General features: G+C 33.5%; 1 pseudogene; it reads left to right on the top strand.

Moving 5' to 3' along the window:
• Positions 1 to 1012: 1012 nt before the first annotated feature.
• Positions 1013 to 1131, top strand: LOC118605883 (annotated as a pseudogene).
• Positions 1132 to 24072: the final 22941 nt, after the last annotated feature.

The following is a 24072-nucleotide window of genomic DNA, read 5'->3' as shown; positions in this document are numbered from 1 at the left end:
TGTTTTCACCATGCCTTTTCATTGCTTGATAGCTCATTTTTTTTTCCAGCACTGAATAATATTTCATTATCAGAAGGTACTACAGATTGTTTATCCATTAACCTTCTGAAGGACATCTTGGTTGCTTCCATGTTTTGGTAATCATAAATAAAGCTGTTATGAACATACATGTGCAGGTTTTGTGTGGAATAAGTATTTAGCTTTTTGGTAAATACCAAGAGGTGTGTTTGCTGGATCGTATATAAGAGTATATTTAGCTTTATAAGAAAGCACCAAACTGTTTTTTAAAGCTGCTGTATCATTTTGCATTTCTACCACCTATGAATCGAGATTTTCTGTTGTTCCACATCCTCACCAGTATTTGGTATCGTTAAGTGTTCTACATTTTGGCAATTCTAACAGGTGCGTAGTGACATCTCGTCGATTTAATTTGCATTTCTCTGATGACGTTTTATGTAAATCATCTTTTCATATGTGATTATTTGCTATCTTTGTATCTTCTTTAGTGAGTTATTAGTCTTTGGCCCACTTATTAATTAGCTGTTTGTTTTCTTACTGTTGAATTTTTAGTGATCTTTGTCTATTTTGGATAAAAGTCCTTTATCAGATATGTCTTTTGCAAATATTTTCTCCTCATCTGCCATTTGTCTTTTCATTTTCTTAATAGTGCCTTTCACATATCAAAAAAATTTTAATTTTAGTAAAGTCTGTGTTATCAATTCATTATTTCATGGTTTATGTTTTTGTTACTATATCTAAGAGTCATCATTCAACTCATGATCGTCTATGTTTTTCATGCTGATTATGGCAGTGAAAACATATTCTCAAATTGGCAGCTGGTGTATCAGATTCTAATTTAGTAGTGTTTGAACTGTGGCAGAAGTGGTGTACTTCTGTCACTAGCGGCTGTGACAGTTCTGTGGTAGCCCCCTGAGTTAAAGCTTCCTGATTGTGGTAATGGCAGCAGCCTTGTTAAGTACTAGTGCTGTAGTGTGGCTAAAAGTGATTCCAAGTCTACAGTCATGCCACCCTGAACAAGCCCGATTTTGTCTGATTTCGGAAGCTAATCAGGGTTGGGCCTAGTTAGTACTTGGATGGGAGACCACCTAGGAAGACTAGGTGCTGTAGGCATAAAAAATTAAACAAACAAACAAACAAACAAATAGCTAAACAAACAAAGAAACAAACAAATAAATCAATAAATAAGGAGTTGTAAGCTAATAAGGTCCTTGCAATCTGTGAGGCGACCAAGGGTTGCCCCGCCTGAAACACACACACACACACACACACACACACACACACACACACACATATGGGGGGTGTGTGTGCGTGTGCGTATATAATGTAATCCAAGAAAGCTCAGCCTTCCCATAATTCAGTGACTTATCTATCTACCCCTAAATAATGTTCTTTCAGCTTAAATTTGAATGGGTTCTATTAACTGTAAGTAAGAACACTAAATAATAAGGCCTATGTTTTTCCATCACTCTGTGTTTACTTAAAGGCTGAATGTGACGCAACAGTGATTTAGCTCACCACATGATCTGAAATAACGTTCAATTGCATTAATATTTGCAAGTTCTATTTGAATTGGAAATCATATCTTTTTGACATACTTTAAGAGATGTCACATTTATAAACTGAAGCATATCCATTTAATAAATATCAGGTTGAAAGCAAGAAAAATTGGAAAATTGGAGTCAGCCTAAGTAGAATTAAGATGGGTTTGAGCATTGTTTTAAAATACTTGAAGAGATGGTATATAGGATAAATATACCTTAAATTTTGTGCTTTAATGGACAAAGAATCAATAATAAATTCAGTAAGCTGTGTCAGTCAAGGATAGGCACAATTTCTAATTCCTTACTCAATATAATCATAGTGTTTCACATAGTACTGAAATATAATATACCTGCAGAAATATCCTAATTGAAATAAATAGGGATATATTTGGAATTTAATATAAAAATTGGATCTTTCAATAATTTTAACAGCTGTTTAAGACAAACTGCTGTTCCCAGAGAGTGGTTCCTGTCACTGTTCATTTAAAAGCAGATGCATAATAATTACTTACTGGTGATATTATAGAGTAGGTGCCTACACTGGGTAAGCTGTATATTAGATGATGTAAAAGCATCTAGAGAGGAGGCAACCAACTCCATGACTCCCTACTCAAGTACTACTGGAGCTTTGGGGATAATTGTTCGGGAAATCTTGTCAAAAATAAATCCTACATGTCTTCTATCCCTGTTATCTTGTTCATAATCCAGACTGTGTGTATCTATGGTCATTACCTTTCTTTTTACTGATATATATGTTCTAGATTCTCACACACAACATCACATTGATTCTCCAAATATGTCACTAAAATGAAACAAATAAATTTTCTGTACACGGCACATCTTTAATGCATAGCACTACCTGCTCAGTGTCCCAAATGAGAATCTAAGTTCTTTGATTCTTTTGTATCCATTACCCACATATTAGTCATCATGTCCTACCTATTTTTTCCCTTGTAAATATCCCTGGATACCGTTCCAAACCCCTAAAATCACCAGTTCGATGGATCATCATTTCTTACCTGAATTTTAGCGCAAGAGCCTTTGAAGAGGTCTATAACTAATTTTGCCATAATAAAAACAATAAAAATAATTTTAAAAGCTTTCTAAAGTGTAACTCTAATCATCTAACTCCTTTCCTTCAGAAATGACTCAGATTTGGAAACCTGCCATTTTGGCAATGGTCATATTGTGACTCTATTGTTTTTACCTATAAGAAAGTTTTAAATGCAAATGCTCTTTAACCAACTGTATGATGTATAGTTGGTATACAATAAATTGCACATATTTTGTGTACAATTTAATAAATTTGGCATATATATATGTTTGTGAAACCATCCCAACAATAAATATTTGAACATATCCATCACCCTGAAAATCTTCGTGCTTCTTTGTAATCTTAACCTCCAGTATATTTCTGCTCTCGCTCCATTCCCACCTTGGCATGGCCTCTGCTAATTTTCTTTATGTCATTCTCAATTAGTTTGAATCTTCTCAAATCTAACATAAATGGTATCATACTCTATACTCCTATGGTTGTGCTAATTTCACAGAGAATAAATGTTTTGGGGCATATGTATGCTGTTACACATATCGGTAGTCTATTCCTTTTTATTGCTGAATATGTATAAATCTACTATGGTTTGCCCATTTGCTTGTTCTTATTTGAATTGCTACTGATTTGATCTATTACAAATAAAGTTGCTGTGAATATTAATGTCAAAGCCTTGGTATGAGCATATCATTTCATTTCTCTTGGGTAAATACTTAGGAGTAAAATGGTTGAATCATATGCTAGAGATATATTTAACCTACAAGAATCTGTTCAATTTTTTTCTATAGTGGTAGTATCATTTCCATTCTTAGAAGGATTACATGAGAGTTCCAAATCTTCCACATCCACACCAACACTGAATACGCTCATTAATTTAAAATAAGTTTTGAAATCATGTACTTTTACTTCTCCCAATATGCTATTATTTTATTAAGGTATTTTTGATGTATGTATATGTCTTGCATTTCCAATGAATTTTAAAATTTATTTTAATAGTGTGTTTTGTAGCTTTGAAAGTATAAGTTTTGTACATCTTTAAATTTATTTCTAAGTATTTTACTATTTTTGATGCTATTATGAATCCAACTAATTTCCTAATTTCATTTTTAGATTATTTCTTGTGCACAAAAACATAACTAATTTTTGTAAATTGACCTTTTTTGAGATCTATAATTTTTTTATTTTTTATTTTATTTTTAAAATTTTTACATTTTTATTCCTTTGGTTATAGTTGACATACAATATTATATTAATTTCAGGAGTACCCAGTGATTAGACATCTATCTAACGTATGAAGTGATCACCTCGATAAATCCTGACATAATACATAGTTATTACAACACTACTGACTGTATTCCCCATGCTATACTATACTCTATATCCCCATGAATATTTTATAACTACCAATTTTTACCTCTTAATCCCCTCAATCCTTCTCTCATCCTCCCACTCCCAATCTGACAACCATCAAAATGCTTTCTGTACCTATGAGTTTGTTTATGTTGTTTACTCTGTCCCCTAATACTACATATGACATTTGTCTTTGTCTGACTTATGAAACTCAGCACAATACCCTCTAGGTCTATCCATGTTATTGCAGATGGCAAGATTTCATTCCTTTTCATAGCTGAGTAATATTCCATCACTTATAGGTATCACCTTTTTTATAACCATTTATCTATTGATGGACACCTAGGTTGCCTCCATATCTTGGCTATTGTAAATAATGCTGCAATGAACATATGGATTCACATGTCCCTCCAAAGTGTTTTGGGTTTCTTCAAATAAATACCCAGAAGTAGCATAAGTGGGTGCTTCTTTGTCTCTTGTTATAGTCTTTGTTTTAAAGTCTATTTTGTCTTGTGCAAGTATTGCTACCCCAGCTTTTTTTGTTTGTTTCCATTTTCATGAAATGTCTTTTTTCATCCCTTTACTTTCAGTCTGTATGTGTCTTTCAATCTGAAATGAGTCTCTTATAGGCAAGATATGTAAGGGTCTTGTTCTCATATCCATTCATCCATCCTATCTCTTGATCAGAGCATTTAATCCATTTAATCCAATAATTTCATATCTAGCAACAATTACTTTGCTAGATAAATAATTATTGCCATCTTATTATTCATATTTTTATCTTTTTTTTCCTCTTTCCTTCTTCATAAAGAAGTACCTCTAACATTTCCCGTAATTTTGACTTGGTGATGATGAACACCTTTACATTTTCACATCTGGAAAGCTCTTTATACATCCTTCGATACTAAATGATAGCTTTCCTGGGTAGAATAATCTTGGTTATAGATCCATGCTTTTCATCACTTTGAATAATTCTTGATAATCCCTTCTGGCCTGCAAAGTTTATGTTGAGAAATCAACTTATAGTCTTATGGGAGCAACCTTGTAGGTAACTAACTGTTTCTCTCTTTGCTGCTTTTAAGATTGTCTCTTTGTCTTTAGTATTTGGTATTTTGATTATGATGTATCTTGGTGTGGGTCTCATTGAGTTCATTCCATTTGGGACTGTCTGCACTTCCTGGACTTGTACATTTCCTTCACTAGGGTAGGAAAGTTTTCTGTCGTTATTTTTTCAAATAGATTTTCAATTCCTTGTTATCTCTCTCCTCCTCCTCTGGTACCTCTATGATGTAAATATTGGTATGCTCGATATTGTCCCAGAGGCCCCTTAAACTATCCTCACTTTTTAATTTTTTTTTCTTGTTGCAGTTCTGATTCTGTATTTTCTATCCTTGAGTAAACTTTGGTGATTTTTGTCTTTCATGAAGTTTGTTAATTTGTCTATGCTGACAAATTTATAGGAATAAAGTTGTTCATAATAATTACTTTGAATCCATATACTATCTGCAGTATCATGTTACCTCTCCCATTTCTTCTCCCCGCTAACCCACCCAATCTGGTTTAGCTCGAGGTTTATCAATTTAATTGATCTTTTCAAAAACAAGCTTTGATTTCATACTTGTTTGTTTTTTTCTTTTTTGTTTAACTTTAACTTCTTCATTATTATTGCTTCCTTCCACTTTAGGTTTGCTTTATATTTTCTAGTTTTACAGGGTTTTGTGTGTGTGTGAAACTAATGTCATTAATTTGAGAAACTTTCCCCTAAAATAGGTATTTAAAGATATAAAATTTCCTTTATGTGATACCTTAGCTGTATCACACATTTTATATGTAATGTTTTTATTTTCATTATGTTCAAAACATTTTCTTGTTTTCCTTTTAATTTTTTCTTCAACCTTTGGTTATTTAGAAGTATGATGTTTAGTTTCCAAATATTTGGAGGTTTTTCAGAGATATTTCTACTATCGATTTTTAATTTTCATCTGTAAAAAATTGATTTTTGTTTTTTAAATATTTTTGCATATCTACTTAACTTTCTGAACATACACAATGTAGTTATAACTGTTTAATGTCCTTGTTTGCTAATTTTAACAGCAGTATTAGTTCTGGAGCAGTGTAAATTGATTGACTTTCTCTATGGGTAGTATTTTCCTGACTCTTTGAATGTTTATTTCACTGTATGACATACAGTTTAAATTGTAACAAATGTTTTTTATAATTATTCTTGAAATTTATTTTGAAACATGATTAATATCCTTTTAAACAGTTTTATTCTTCTAAGGCTTGCTTTAGGACTTGTTAGGAACTATTGCCCTATCTAGACCTAACTATCCCCACTACAAAGGCAGAAACTATTTACCTACTCTACACTATGTCTTAAGAGTCATGAAATTTTCCTTTCTGTTTGTTAGAACAAGCAATATTATCTACTCTGTGTTAGTACCTGTAACCCTTTCGTGTTTTTCTTTTGCTGAACTCTGGTAGTTTCTTTACGTGTGTGTATACACCAACACTCAGTGGACTACTTGAGAGACATCTTCTCATCTTCTCAGTTCTCTTTCTATGCAGATGTTTCTCTTCTGGTACTCTGCCCTTCAAATTCTAGTTGACTCGATCTCTCTAGACTCTCAGCTACAACACATTGACAGAAGGACTCTTCTGGACTTTGTATGAGTTCTTTTCATATCCTGGAAACTATCTAGTAGCAGTAATCACTGGGCTTATCTAATTTGCTTTCCACTTCTCAGTTATCACTGTCATTCATTACTTGATATCCAGTTTCTTAAAAAAAAAAAAATTGTTTTATATATTTTGTCTATTTTTATTTCAGGCAGGAAGATAAGTTGGGTTCCACCTTTTCCAGAAGCAGAAAATGCAAACATTTTAATTGAAATTTTATAGAGTGATAAATTGTATCAAGTATTTTAGTAGTGAACAACTCATTGAGCCAATTTAATTGTTTGATCAATTTCCTATTAAGTACTTAAATAATTTCCATTTTTTCTTCTCATTTTACTAAAATATATTTCACCAGGATTCATTATTCTCTATGTATATCATAATTAAGTTTTGATTTATCAATAACTCTATCCCTCTCAAAAATTAGCTGTAATAGCTGCTGCCACTATGAGTTTCATGTTGTGTCATTATTTATATTGTCAAATTTTTACATGTAAAATTATGTTAGAAAAATTAAACATTTTAACCACTTTTTATTCATTACTGAATTTGGTTAGTTCCTTTGCAGCCATTGAGAGATTTGCACTTGTCATTTCAGTAACATGTATCATGATATAGATGAATGACTGATTAAATATACCTGCTGCTTTTACTTATCCATTAAGATACAGTCAACAATTCTGTGAGAGAGAAAACAAAATTATAAACGAAGATCAAAAGATAGAAAGAGACAATGAGGAAGAAAGGGGAAGAAAGAAAGATATAATGAAAGAAAATTCTATTTAATACTAAGTATTCACATCTAAACTCTAAATTATAGACAGAATTCATTCCTTTGGTCAGAACATAGCTGAGGCAACATATTTAATTTTGGATTAAAATCCTACCATGCTCTCTGTTGATTTAAAAATGAGGTCCAAATCATTGACATGCCTCAGAAAGATCTACATTAGATGGTCCATTCTTTTTCTTTCAGATTCTACTCTGATTTTGATCTTTTCACCAGAGAATTCATTTAAGTTTCCCTGTGATATCTCACATATTCAGGCCTGCTATGATTTGCATTTAATTATTTATTTTTTAATTTGAAAAGTCTATCCTAGTTTTCCTTTTGTTGATATTTTCTGTTTATTCCACAGGTCTTAGCTTAAAGTAATTTTCTCTAAAAAGTTGTCCCTACTCATAAGACTGGCTTAAGTGTCCCCAGTACATGTCAGTACAATACTTTACATTTTCATATAATATCAGGCACCACATTATATTGTGTAGTGTGTGATATTATTTTATTTCTCTTTCTGGATTCTGGAATCTAAAAGGGCATAAACTCATCTTTATCATTGAACAGTTAACACCTAATGCTGCAACTGGCTTACAGCAGATTTTAAAAAATATATATTAAAGTAGCTTCTCATGCTCACATACTATGATATCATGATTCTAACACTGAACTAATATCTCAAGAGTTGCATTGTTAGGATCACATTTTATTATCGCTCAATTTCTCTCCTAATTAAATTAGGTAAACTAATGTGAATGTTTGCCCACAGAAAATCTATTTGTCAAAAAAGACACCTAACTTGTTAAAGGTAAAAAAAAAAAAAAAAGTTCTTGTTGCTTTAATTAGTATGTCTTCTTTAGATAGCAAAGTGATCTATTAGAATATAAAGTATGGATTTAATGAAATGGTTATTTCCAAAGGATTCTTCCCTTTGACACATATTTATTAGGTTAATCGCTATTCCAAAAACCTGCATATATTTAAGACTGTGCCATTGTTTTTCCTTCAGAGGTTTCTAACACAAATGAGTATCTATGACATCGATGTATGATTCACAAAGAAGCTGATAATTTAAGCTATAAATATACAAAAGGAAAGAAACAGTGTAATTAGAAAAAAATTAACTCCCAACATCTCTGAAGCTTAAAATGTTTCTATTTCTTTCTCAGTAAGCCTCATTTTCATATATCCAGAATTCTCAGTCACCTTTATTCATGAAATAATGAAGATACAAAAATAATCTTATGAATGGAAGATTAGAGAATCAGAAAGTATTTTCTTTGTCTTCAGGTATCCATAATATATTTAACTGGATTAAATCACAATATTACCAACATATATTTAACTCAAGTCTTCAGCACCTCAAGACCCCATGGTTTCTCTAATATTCTCTGTTGAAAAACCCCATAAGAAAGAATCTGAGATTCAAGATTTTTATAGCTAAAAGACTGATGGTGATTTTGTTTATTTTAAATTTGGAGGTATAGTTTCTCCTATTTTTTTTTTTTTCAGTTATATTTCTGAACACAGGTTTAGTAAGCTAAAAGTAAAGTTTTAACGAAGGCAGTCCAGACATCAGCCAACATATAAATAGTCTTTTCTGAAGGGATATAGGCACTGAACTTTCCTGGTTTCCTGAAACCACTTCTCAGAATCAGTTATATTACTGTGATACACATAAAACTGGTTTTTCTGAATAAGAGCATCATGAACACGAAGTTCTAAATATTGAACCTCATATTTATTATCTGTTTTAGTTAATGGCTGAGTTCTGACATCTGGAAAATAAAAGCAGTATTGCTGGATCCTGGATACTTACAAACTATTTTTATTGTGATATTTCTGGCAACACACATGCATATTCATGGCTTTAGAAATGCTTCCTATTTCTATAGATTCCTTCCTCATTTGCAGGTGTGATTATAGATTCATGAATGCAGCTAATCACTTCTAATATGTACAGCAATTCAGCCACTGAATTGAAATTTTTCTTAATTTTTTGATGAAGCTATGGCCTTGGAGGAAGCTCACTGAATTGTATAACCAACAGTAGCCTTCACGCGTAGTGAAAGCGGTACATAAAAGTTGGTTCATTTGGAGTTTACTACTGATTACACTTAAGGACTCCAGAACTCTCCCTTGTATCCTCACTGGCCTTAGCCTGCCTGCCTTCTCCACCCTCCACCTCTGCACCCCACCCTCCACAAACATCCCAACACTTTCACATTTCCTACATTTTCCTTCTTAAAAAAAACAAGAAGAAACAACCTTATTTTCTCAGTCTAAAATTGATACCTTCTTCATTTCAAGAACAGAACATTTTATCTTCCTTGGGTTAACTAAGATTCTGACTCTGTTTCCATAAAGTGCAACCAAAGCTATTGCAAGATATCTATAAAATCATGACCTTAATTTGTTTCAGCAATTTATTTCTTAATTTTGCCAAAAAATATATAAACTTCTCTTTCTTCTCTCTGTAGATCTATATGGCAATTAAACTTAATTTAGTGAGAGTATCAAAATCTTAACACAGGGGCAGCGAATGGATAATTTTTTCCTTTTTTTCAATGCTGCACATTAGAATCTTTGAAATATTTGGAACTTTTAGAATGAAATATGCCCCAACAAAGTAGAAATTGGTGCTCTGGTGTGAAAAGAAAATGAAATATTTTCTGTGATTGTATGACTTTCTGACACTATAATGGACCCAGGATTTTAGAGATGTTGCTTCTCCTGTTCAGTGCTGGGCAGCACCTGACAGTACTGCTGCCAGAGGAGTCACAGACACCCCAGACTCCAGGCTCATTAAAAGTAGCTTGAGGCAAGAGATGTCAGTCTTCATAATTAAAAGGCTCTTGTGACTGCTTCCCCAGGGGCTGTTTCCAGTAATCTCACCTGCTTGCCTAGGTAACTCGACTTGGCTTCTGTTTCCAGCTTCTTTTTGACAAGTACGTTGATCAAGTCACACTTGTCCATGCTTTGTCTCCATATCTATGCCTCTTGAATTCCAGCATTCCCTCAGTTCTTCACTGTACTCTTGTCTGGTTTCAATCTTACCACATCCCTTATCATGCCAGACATGACACTTCCAACACAAAATCCCACACAGAGAAACAGAAAGGTTACACTTATGAATTTGTAGCCCTTTCATTTCTGTATAATCTCATGGATTTTGAGACTATTATTGATTTTTTTTTCATTTAAAGAACTGATTTTCCTATTTTTTCTTATGTTCCTGACACATAAAAAAGCCAAAGTATTTTTATTGTTGTTATTATTTTTGTTATTGTTATTATTTTGAGATGAGCAAACTAGACCCAGAAAGGTGAATAATTGCTTCAGAGCCATAGAGCTAGAAATGATGGAGCCAACACTTGACTCCAGAGATGGAATGTTAAGTCACCTTACGGTCAATATGTTTTTGCTGAACTGAATTTGACTCAGCTAGTCAGAGAATGTCAATAATAAATAGAAACTGAATGTTAATCAGAAAGGAAGGACTGTAAGCAGGAAGTTGGCATCATCAAACTCTGTCAGCAAATAGTCAGGTCCTGGTCACCAGGCTGCAATTGCATATTAGAACTACTATCCCTGGGTTGGCATGCTGGGTAAATTGAAACTGGCTCCTAGGAATTTACATGTCAAGCAGATCAATAAAAGGACTCAGATCATAGGTAAAAATAAGGTAGATGTTAAATTTTCTAAATAGGAATGAAGTAAAGTCTACTTAGGTTGCAAAGGCTACTACCTGATGAGTCCCACAGATGTGAAAGAGATTTCTTTGAGCCCTTGTGCCTCAGATCAGAATTTGTCATTAGAACTGGTAAGAATGAGACTGTGTTTGTGGAGAAGGATGGGTTGAAAACACTGTTAACAAAATCATTTTGTACAATGTTATAGAGGTTATCTACAAGTTATACCACACCAACTAGAATGCAAGCTCCTTTGAAGCATCAGCAGTCTCACTCAGAGCAAGCACTTAGCTCAGAACTTTGTTCATGACTAGTGTGGAATAATTGCGAACTTGAATAAATGTGCCAAAATCTGTGGTATTAAGCTGCTGGGAATATTTCTGAAGTATATCATAGGCTTCCTTTTTTCCCCTTTTATTTTGCAGTACAATGATTTCATACTTTGGGAATTGGGAGAATCTTATAGTGTTTATTACTGTGATGCCCAAATGACAAAATAGAGGTAAAGCACTTAGTCCTATACATGACTTCTAAAGACAGAATCATATAGTGAGTACGAATATGGACTTGAAAGATAGATTTGCCTGGGTTCAAATCACGACTTCACATTTAGTAGCCATTAATATAACTTTGGGAAAGTTGTTTGAAATTTGTATTTCTCAGTTACCACAATTGTGAAGTGAGAGTACTAAAAGCATTTCTCTGATTGCTCTGAAAACTACACACACACACACACACACGTATACACACACATACATATATGTATATGTATATGTATATGTACGTGTATATGTATATTTTTAAAATGTATATGTAGTAAAGCATTAAGTGTCTGACTTATAGGTCAGTAAAAATTACTTGTTATTACAATATGCAGAGGTAAGATAAAATAAAATAAAAAGAATATTATCTTCCTGAAGAAGAAAGTAACTATTTTTCTCATGATTATTTGTAATGCTCATTGCTAAACCTACGTATTAAATGTAAAGAAGCCCATTAAAAAAAAAAAAAAAACCTCATCTCTTGAGAAAACTGATGAAGACTTATTTACTTTGCTATATGAACAACAAAGCAAACACAGAGTTAAATATCTTTCTTTGGTTCATTACTACTAACCTTTGCAAGACTTCCACACAAATGGCACCATAGACAATAAAACCTTTCACAAAACTTTATGACTTTCAGTGTATGTGAAAAATAACTATTTAATAAGTATCCATATCTTTCAAAGGAAAAGAAAAGATTATCAAAATACATAATACAACTCAGAGTAATTTCTTAAGAAAAAAATTAAGTACATATAATTCTCATCTCTCACCCCAGTTTTCCAAAGACTAATTGTGCAAATGAAGTGAAATGTCATTAATTTCTTAAATGTTTATGGATAATTTAATTCTCATATTAAAACATTTGACGTATTTTGTTGTTTCCTCTCCCAAACAAATAAACACCGGGATCTACAGAAGATCAACAACCACCATTAGTATGGAACAAATAAAATAATATATAAATTAATTAATTAATTAATTAATTAAAATATAAACAAATGATAAAGTGAGCCAGGAAGTACTAAAAATTCAAAACTCACACTGTAAACTCACTTTAGAAAAGAGGAAACATAAATACATGAAATTGAAAACCATTGAATCAAGTCTCTTAGAAAATGTGGAACGTTTTCAATGTACACACCTCTCTGTATTAGGCAAAATATTGGCCCCCCAAACATGTAAACACTCTAACTGCTGGAATCTGTGGACATGTTGCATTACACAACAACAGAGATTTTACGAATATGATTAATTTAAGGATGTTGAGATGAAAGGAATTCTCTGGATAATATGGATGAGCTCAATGTTATTTCAAAGGCCCTTACTTTTAAGATGAAAGCAGGAGAATCGGATTAAGAAAAGGTGATGTCACAGTGGAGCAGATGTTGGAATGATACAACAGCTGAAATGGGGCCATGAGCAAAGGAATGTGTGCAGCCTCTAGAAGCTAGAAAAGGCAAAATTAGATTCTTACCCAGAGTCTCTAAAGAAACACAGCTGTGATAACATCTTGATTTTATACCAGTGAGACTGTTTTGCCTCCAGAACTATAAGGGAATAATTTTGTATTTTTAAGCCCAAAAGTTTGTGGTAATTTGTTATAACATGAGGAGGAAACTGATATGATTCTTAATGGTATGAATCCTATTCATCAGGAATAGATGGTGTGAAGGAAGATGTGCACATGTGGAATTTTAAAAAAGTAATATAAGGCAGAAAGTAATAGTGAGATAAACTGGAAACTTAATTTTTAGTTCCAATTTCAGGGAAGAAACAAAATATGTTTACAGTGGTCAACAAAAGGGCCGATTAATCCTGTACAAAATCAAGAATATTTCAAGGTAGATAAAAATGCAATATATATTTTAAAACTGAACCTCTGTAAACTTGGGATCTCTGTAGAACTTACATTTATCATATGAAATTCATTTCAAAATTTAATAAAAGCCTCAACTTATGAGGCTAGTTACTTATTAAGGTGTTAATATTTTCACAAAGAAGCAGACCTAATAATTGATTATGTCCTTTTTATTTTGACAGGTATGGAAAGTGGTTAGATGCCATTGGCTGTCTGTGGTACTTCTACCACATATTATAATTAAATTTGTCATTAAAAAAATCACTTCTCATTGCAATTGTTATTTTCCAAATCCTCAACACAATTGACAACTGAAGAAATCTGCCCTTATTTCAAAGAATATATTCATTCAAATTTCTAAAAATCTATATTAATTTATCATTTTCTGAGGAAGAGTCTCTTCAAGGCAACTACGATTATTTGTTGAAAACCAAATCTCTTTGAAAAAATAAATTTTTAACTTGTAGTGCAACTGAAACACATACATACATATTTGGCAATAAATTGACTCATAGTCAGGTAAGATCAATGAGAATGTTTGGCAAATTAAACTGGATCATCAATTGAGTCATTGAATAATTTCTTAATTGATAGGTCTGCTTAGTTCATGAATTGTTGACTTACAGAAAGTATGCCATATGAGGTCACTGATAAAACTGATGTTTTAGACAATGAAGACATATGATGAATGGGAAAAAAAAAAAAAAAAAAAAGTCTACCTTAAGTTCACCAGAGGGAATGTAAATAAATCAGACCTGCATATTTAAGGCTGATCAGACGCTGGTTATAACTCAAGGTCTGGGGTCTGATCTAAAAAACTTTTAGATTGATATAGATCATATATTCTATTATTCTTAGTGACAGTTAAATTAGAGTTGCAGAGAATATGTTTTTACTACTGTCATCACCCTTTTCCAGAAACCTCAACTAAAATTTTTGAATGCTTTGACTTTTGTTTTCTTATCTCTTTGTTGAAATTGTAATTTGAAAAATATTTTCAGTCCTCGGGCCACTGTAAAAGAGCATATGCTGAGAGAAGATTGAATATAACCTGCTAATTTCCTTGATGTTGAGATAGGATAAAAATCATTTGTTTCATATACCTTGAAGACACAATGATAGGATATAACTATGTTACAGACGTGAGTCAAACAGAGGTGCTCTCATGCCCACAGGTTCTGAAAGTGAGCTTTGTTTTTACTCATTCTCCGAAGGAAATTGCTTTAAACTCATTACTTAGACCTCAATTTTGAATTTTTAGCTACCACCTATAGTATAGCAATAGCTGCTATCTATAGTAAATGATTTGGCATTGTTTAAACCCTCTACTCATTCACCTATTACTGAAGGTTTAAAATACTTGATAAAGCTTTTTGATCCTATTGGACTTTGAAAACCACTCTAAATCATGCCCCTAAGACACAGAAAATATCATTTGAATTTTGTATCATATGCATTTTGTGGTTTCATTAATACACTGTGTTTATACTTTTTGTTAGACTTGTGTCTAAGTACAATGACAAAAGCAAGAAATTATTAACTCTAGTTATTTAGCAGTACAGGCATAATTCTAGATCATAAATCAAGACTAATATAAAACTGTTTGTAATTTTTATATAAATCGACCTGGGCATTCTTGATTGATATGCCCCAAACCTTTGTATAGTTTATGTAGTTAATCATAACATGATCTGAAATTTTAAATGATTATCCATATACAATTGTGGATTTTAAATCTCAAAGTGGTATAAATATCTAGTATGCATCAAGAAAGCTCAAAGTCAGTAGCTTATATAACCCTTTAAACTGCAATGGTCTCAAAATTTTAATTTCCTCAAGTATCATGAGTAGTAACATGGATATAAAGTTAGTAACTTATTTGTATAATATTTACCATGTTTTCACTTATTTCAATACACTCATACAAAAAATGGTAGTAAAATATATTTGTTTCCCATAGGTATATAAATTATGTAATTTTATACATAAGTACAAGACACCAAAATAAGGATTCAAGTTCAAGATTCTTTGAATTCATTACATGGTTGAGGTAAACATGTTGATGTAGCTCATTAAAAGGAATGCAGAGTGGATCATTAAAATCCTTCCAAAATTTATCCACTTAGAGACAGATCCATCTGTACTGACAGTCATTCAGCTACATATTTTTCCATCAACATGTATAAATGTAGCAAGATTTAAATTGTTTCTCTACAATGATAACACAATTTTGTTCTAGTTTCCTGATTGTATATTATATTCTTTCTGAAAATTTGTGTTTGGTCTTTGGAGTGGTAATTGGCATTCATCCCTCATATGTTATTTTATCACGTTTCTTTCTCCTGGCACTGAATTTGGCTATGACAAATATCATTCTTAGCATCCGGTATTCGTATTTTGGGCTTATAAACTTGGAGGCATATTAATTTGTATTTAATATGTATGTCTTGTATCTTGACCTAATTAGTTATTTTTTACCTCAACAGTTAACACAAGAGGTTTCCTGAAATTTCTCTGAAATAAGAGAGGGTAACATTATTGCTATTTAAAGAATACAGTCACATAAAGAGAGATGGTGTCATCATAAGCTAGAAGAAGAAATAGAATAGAATCTCTAATGCTTGTTATGATTTGCCCACAAGATCACTTCCTAATGGGATAGATGGCATACCTCAGCAATATGAATCCTCCAGTTTTACAAATAGATTAAAATCATTGAATAAAAAATACATTTGCCTGCTTTGCCTATAGGAAACTACTGCCTTTCAGAACAAGAGACACCAGATATGATTATTGGATGATAAGTAAATGAATGAACAATGTTAAGTAGAAATATTTTCAACTGCTACTAATTTTAATACATTTCTACTCATAATATAATACTCTGTAGTTCATAACTATCTTGAAAATATATTTTCAAAATATATACAATGTTGCCTGCATGGCTAAAAACACTAAATCTCTGTAACTGTCTGTATAACATAATGACAGAATGTGAGCTCTGAAATGAGACAAACCTGAATTTGATTTCACTACTCGAAACTTGTGAAAATTAGGTAAATATTTAGCCTCTGATTTTGTTTTTGTGTTAACAAAATAGAAATTAATGTAATAGTAACATCTTCTTAAGACATAATAATTAAATAAGAATTATTAAATCAAATGTTTAGTACAGTGCCTACCACATATTAGGCAAATAATAAATACTAGTGATTGTTGTTTTCATTTAATTTCTTGCTTGTTTTAGTAACTTCAAAACTATTCCAGAAAAATAATTGGTAACTTATAAAACATGTGAAGACATTTTAGAAAGCAATATCACAAGACAACAATGTTAGTAAAGTTAATTGATTGAAATATATCTTGACTGCCTGTCATGTGACAAGGAGGAATGTCGCTAAAAACACAACCTCAACTACAGTAGTGATTTTTACAAAATATCCATGGTTTACGTTCCTTCTCTCTGAAAGTCTTCAAAAATGCAAATAAAAGATCCAATACTAAATAATAATAGAACATAATTCCAGCTTAAAGAAGGTCTACTAAATACAGCTTGAACCAAGTAGTCCAGGAAAATTCATATGGTAGCTACGAAAAATGCTCAAGGAAATTTTAAACACATGATTTGGAAAAAAAAAAAATTTGTAGTGTCAGATTGAATGTTCTTAATTTTAAGATGTTAAAATTCATCAAGAATATATGAGTTTATAGGCAAAGAAATATTTTAGTAAAAAATTACTAAATATACAAGATGTTTATAATAATCAACTTAATGTGTTTCGTCAATAATTTGACAGATTCAGAAGACAAAATAAAATAAATGACATTATGGAAGATTTGAATCATAATTCATTATCCGTTGAACACAGTCTGGGATTGATCGAGTACTAAAAATCTGAATAATGTACTGGTATAGGGTCTATTCTTTAACCACAGTTAACAATATAGAGAAATTAACAACAGAACTAGAGAAAAAAAAAACAATCTAAGCATAAATAATCATTTTCTTAAATTTAAAATAATTCTTTGGACAAAAAAACAAAAATGCTATTATAAATTATATTTTAAAGTGTGACAATGAGCACATTTAATATTAAACCTATGAAAAGCAAATAAAATTTTATAAAAATCAAAACATATTTACATTTATGATTTTTTGAAATAAAAATGTACATATTCAGAAAAAGTAATTTAGAAAAAGGATAACAAATCACAGCTATATAAAATTGAATTAAGTCATTAATAAATGTAAATCTATAAATTAATTAAATAAAGGAAAAACAATAATTGCATAAATAGGACTGAGTGCAGTTTCTTTTACAAGACAATAGCAGGCAATTTCAATGAAAGTTTTTAAAGAGAAGATATATAATGTTCAATATCCACAATATCTACTATTAGAAGAGGGAAATAAGAAATGACCATGTATATACAAGAAATAAAAAGATAAAAATAGTTATGGATAGTAGAATTCCAGTTCCAGCCATAACAGAGTAGGTAGAACTAAGCTATCCATATAAACTATAAACAATGGGAAACGTAAAATACATATTTAAAAATATAACTCTTTAAAGATCCTGACAACACACTCAACAGAGATAAGACATGAAGAGTTAGAATCAGTGAAAATTGGGAAGCATATGATGAGCTCTGCTGTCACCTTAGCTTTTTGCACAAAGCCATTTTTTACAGCATTCAATGCAGCAAATTAGTGCTCAGGTAGAGACGCAGTCCTACAAAACTGAAGAGTCTAGAAATTCAAGCCTGGGGTAACCAAACTGGAGGGGTCCTAAAGTTCTTGGAAAAGGAATAAAAACACAAAGTAGGGGCCCAATAATCTGAGTACAGTTTCCAATTATGTCTCTATCCAGATCTTAAGCTAAACAGTCACACGAACAGGTTCTAACAAATCAATGTAGGTAGGAGGCTAAAAAGTTGATTGAGGATGAGGGCAGCTTCTTGACACAAGAGAGAGGGAGTCAGATTCAAGTCACAGCAAGATGGAGGGACACATCCAGGATTTTTAGTGCAAGAACCCAAAAGAAGTCTGCATCCAAGAAGTAAGAGTATGCCCTAAGAGAACTAACTATGCCTACTAGGACAACAAAACTCAAGACCAGCTCTAACAAATCCTAAAACAAGCCTTCAGTAAGATAAGCTATCAGTATTCTATTTGTCAGCTAATAAAAAAGTTAATCTTTTTTGGAGGAATATAACAGCATTCAGAATGGCCAACATCTAAATAAAAATTTACAGCATGATAAAAACAATATCTCTTAAATTAAAACCATAAAAATAAATAAATAAATAAATAAATAAATAAACAAACAGATAAATAAACATCCTTCTAGTATATTGATAGTCTTTGGAAACAAATGGCATCGTTCTACTTATAGCATTCTGTTTTTAGTAGTGGTTTTACCATTTACAAAATATAGTAATTCTTAATTATTGAAAATGTCAAATCCTAGAAAACGTAGCACTCCTATGCGTGATGTTACATTAACGCTGGCAGTGAGCTGCACTTAGTTTTTTTCTAAATGGGAAATGGGTTATGTATATATGACAGATATTTCTTTTGAAATTTATAACATATCTATGAGCAAAATATATTTAAATGTAGTAAGCACAGGTGAGGTAAACAAAATTGAACTTTATATGGTTTCATGTTTGTTGAGGAAGCGATAAAAGTACTAATTTATGAGAGTTTGTAATAAGCCAATGATGCTTATTTATCCTATAGGTTAATATAACTGATAAATTATTGTATAACCAAAAAATAAAAAAAAATATCCAAAATACTTGATTAATCCAAAAGTAAATAAATAAATAAAATTATGTCTGTACTTACATGAGAAGTAATGGAGTATATTCTCTGTTAAAATACTGAGATTATCGGACTGGATATCAACACCAATGACAACAACTATACACTGTTTATAAGAGACAAACTTTTTAAAGGATGAACAAATGTCAATTTGAGACCAGTATATAACAGAGGTTAAGAGCTTGAGTCCTAGAATTTGTTTAAAGCAATTCAATCTTGACATGGACCTCCATATTTCACAGGAAGAGACAAACTTTAGATATAAAGGCTCAGTCCATATTTAATAGTAAGAGACAAACTAAATATGAAGTCACAGAAAGTTAAATACAAAAGAATGGTAGGCTATGTACCATAAAAACTCAAACTGAAAAGCTGTTGTGGCAAAGTAGAATATACAACAAAATATTCTGAAAGCTAATGAGGAATATTTAATATTAAAGAAAGGGTCTATGCAACTGGATGATATAACACTTCTAAATAGTTTACAACTACTACCACAGTTATAATATGTATAATATCACATAAGTTGATAGGACTAAAGGAGAAAGACACAAGTCTGAATATACCTAAAACAATAAAGCAATGGAATTAAGAATGGAAAATCTTCCTATAGGAAAAATACAGGTTCATATGGCTTTTTAGGTAAATTCTACTAAAATACTTTAAAAAATAATATCAAAGCTTTCCATATTTTTTCAGAAAACTGAGGAGTGACTATTTCCCAATTCATTCTACGAATCAGTATTACCCTGACACCAAATCAAAGACATCACAGGTAAAGTCTAAACTGATATGCCTCATGAATATAGATACAAAAATCCACAACAAAATATAAACAAACCAAATCTAACAAACACACAAAAAAAGATTATAAACCATGGCCAAGTACAATTATAAAGAGAATGTAAGGAAGGGTTAATAGTTGAAATTTAATTCATGTAAAGCATCCTATTAATAGATTAAGAGGTAATCATATGATCATTTCAACAGATGCAGAAAAAGCACTTGACAATATTCAACATCTATTCATGCTTTAAAAAAAAAAAGAAGTTCAAAAACTAGAAATAGAATGGAATTACCTCAATCTGATAAAGAGTATTTATGAAAACTCAGTCAGTAGCCTACTTAATGTTAAGAGACTGAATGCTTTTCCCCATGACTGGGAAGAATTTAAACATATTTAACAACTTCTATTCAGCAGTATATTGAGGGTTCAGTGCAATCAGGGAAGAAAAAGTAACAAAAGACATCTAGACTGGAAAGGAAGGAAGTAAAACTGTCTTATTTATACATGGCATCATGCTATAAAAATGTAACCAAAGAATTCCACAAAGAAATTGCTAGAATAAATAAATGAGTTTGGTCAAATCACAGAATAAAAGGTCATTACATAACATTAGATACATTTCTATATATTAATCAATATAATATTTAAGAGCAAATTTAACAGAGAGGTGGAAGATGGCACACTAGGTGAAAGCAGAGTTCACCTCCTCCCAGATTCTCATTAAAATTACAACCAGATTATAAAATAATCAACGTGGCAAATTACAAGTCCAGCTGATTATAACACCTACCTCTGATAATATTAAGGAGCTACATTGAAGCCTGTAAGGGGGGCAAAGTCATGAATCAGGCTGGACCCACACCTGTAGGTGGTGGAGGATCACTGGGAGGGAAAATGAGGTGGCAGAGGCTCCCCCGGAGGAGATGGGTGTCATGGCCTCATTTGGGGGTTCCCCAGCCCAGGGGCGCAGACCAGAGAAGAGGAAATTCCAAAAACTCTGACTATGTAAACCAAGGGGGGATTCTGGATATCTGAGTGAGATGGAAGGAGACTGAAACCTTTGAAGGTCTCATGCACAGGCTTTCTGACCTATGGACACTCACTTGGGAAAACAGAGGTGGGTCAGAAGCTCGCACAGAATTCATACAGAGAAAGTCTGCATTACCTGGCACCAGAATGAGGGCTGGAAAGGAAGCCACTATTGTGCCTTAGTCCTACCCCCCTACCAGGGAATTAGCAGACCACACTAGTTTGATTGTGCAGGCCCCTCCCACAGGGCCAATAGGAAGCACTGGCCTTCGGAAATCAGCCTGTCACACTCAACCTGCAGATTGACCAGGGCTTTTGTTGGATATCTGCCACACCCTGTGCCAATTCGGGACCAGCACTGTTAGCTTGTATTTCCAAGATAGTTTCAGGCAGATCATTGCTGCCAACACAAACTTGGGTGGGTCACAGAGATCTGTGGGCAAGTCCCAGACAGCAGCTGATCTTGCTGTGATCTGGGACTTTTGCAGGATGCACTAACGGTTACCAAAGTTGCAGCAAGACTGAGGATGTATTGATTTGATTGCCATTGTTTCCCTGAAACCCCACTCCACCCTACCCACAAATTGCCCCTGGTGGCCCATCGATAGTGAACTACCACAGCCCTATCCATCCTGGCCTGGTCTCCCAATCCACACAGACAACAAACTTGGCTAGCACAGGTGGGCACTGCATGGAAATCAGTGGCAGGCAGACATTTGCTGCCTGCAAGAGTTGCACGATTGCATCCAGGGAGCACAGGAGTCTGTGGGACCACCTCAGGGGGCAGCTGGTCTCACTGTGATCTATGACTATAGCGGGAATGCCCAGGCACAGAAGTTGCAGCAAAACTGAGGCTGTACTGGCTGAATGGTCCTTGTCTCCCTGAGATCTCATTTCACCCAAGCCACAAAGTGCCTGCAGCCCATTGACAGGCAGCCTCCTCTGCCCCGTTTGGCTCTGGAGTTGCACATTCTGTACAAGCAACAGACCTCGGCCAATGCAGTGAGCACATTTTGGGAAAACAGTTCTGGGCAGACTGCAGCTGCCTGTATGAGCTGCAATATCTCTTGAGGCGATTGTATGGTCTGTATTGGCCTGACAGCCCTTGTCTTGCTGAGCTTCTGCCCCTTTCAATACACAAAGTGCCTGCTGCACATTGATAGATGGTTGGCCCTGCGCTGGGGTGGTGCATTCAAGCCCATGGTGGGCAGAAGCTAGGAAACTTATACAGGAAGACACAGACATAGTGCTGGCATGTAAATTGACACTACAGTGACAGGGAGAAATTTACTCACTAGACCAGGGAGACTCCTAGGGTCCCTATACCACCATACACACATACCACCCAGAGACTCTTCTAGTTTCAGAGACTTACAGGCAATGACAGGCAGTGTCAGACCTGGGAGCACTGGTCCCTCTGCTAAATTGCTCAAAGTCATGGATGAGGGATAACTGGACTGCTGCCTACAGCATTGTCTCTTCTACTTACCTAAAGATTCAGCATAAGCAGCAAACATCTGCAGAATGCTTTGTAGCTCCCACTGGGTAGCCCTGAGCAATCAAAAGCAGCAGCTGACCTTGGCCTATGGGGTCCACCTCCCAAGGGGCCACAAAAGCAACAAACCAGGAGGCTGGCACCAGATCACAATAGAGCAACTCCTGCCTAGCCCCATTAGTGGTACATACAGAGGGTGGTTTCAACAAATACACAAGCCTGCTAGGGCAAATCCCACTTAGTCAGCCCCCATACAGCAACTCTTACCCTGCGGGTGCAGCCAATTCCGACAGCTAGTCAGCCTGACTGCTAATCCCATCCAATGATGTACTAATAACAAGAAAGGCTTGGTGACAACAGAAGATCACATACAATCCACACAAAAATCACGTCCTGAGCCCCCGAAATACGAGATCAGAGAGAGTGTGCCAGTGGGCCACACAAGACACCTTTCACATTAGGCCATCTGGCCAAGGCTGAAAGATGAAACAAATATTCCTGACACATAGAAAAGAACATAGAAAGGCTAATAACATGAGGAAACAAAGAAACATGCCAAAATGAAACAACAGAAGAAAATTCCAGAAAATAAGCTAAAAGAAACAGAGGCAAGCAACCTACCAGAAACATAGTGCAAAATAATGATTATAAGGATGCTCAATGTACTTATGGGGAGAATGGATGAACAAAATGAGAACCTCAACAGAGAGATAGTAAGCATAAAAAAAGACCTTGAAACCATTAAAAGGAACCAGACAGAAATGAAGAATACAATAACTGAAATAAAGAATGCACTAGAAGGATTCAATGGTAGATTGGACAAAGCAGAAGATCAAATCAGTGAACTGGGATACAAGGTAGCAGACTAAACCCAATCAGAACAACAAAAAGAAAAAAGAATTAAAAAAAAAAACAACAACAACAAAGATTAAAAGATCTCTGAGACAACATGAAATGTAACAACATCCGGATCATAGGAGTACCTGAAGGAGAAGAGAGAGAGCAAGGGATTGAGAATATATTTGAAGAAATAATGACAGGAAACTTCCCTAATTTGGCAAAGGAATTAGACATACAATTTCAGGAAGCACAAAGAGCATCAAACATGATGAATTCAAACAGACCTACACCAAGACACATCATAATTAGAATGCCAAAGGTCAAAGACAAAGAGAGAATCTTAAAAGCAGCAAGAAAAAGGCACCTAGTTACTTACTAGGGAACCCCCATAAGAATGTCTGCTGATTCTTTAATGGAAACTTTGCAAGCTAGAAGCGACTGGCAAGAAGTATTCAAAGTTATGAAAAACAAGAATATACAACCACAAATACACTACCCAGTAAGGCTTTTGATTAAAATGGAAGGTGAGATAAAGAGCTTTCCAGACAGGGAAAAGCTTAAAGAATTCATCACCAA

This window comes from Rousettus aegyptiacus, unplaced genomic scaffold (genome assembly GCF_014176215.1).
Source record: "Rousettus aegyptiacus isolate mRouAeg1 unplaced genomic scaffold, mRouAeg1.p scaffold_m13_p_1, whole genome shotgun sequence".
NCBI lineage: Eukaryota > Metazoa > Chordata > Mammalia > Chiroptera > Pteropodidae > Rousettus > Rousettus aegyptiacus.
Note: the sequence above shows the minus strand (reverse complement) of the source record. Positions and strands in the feature narration are given on the sequence as shown.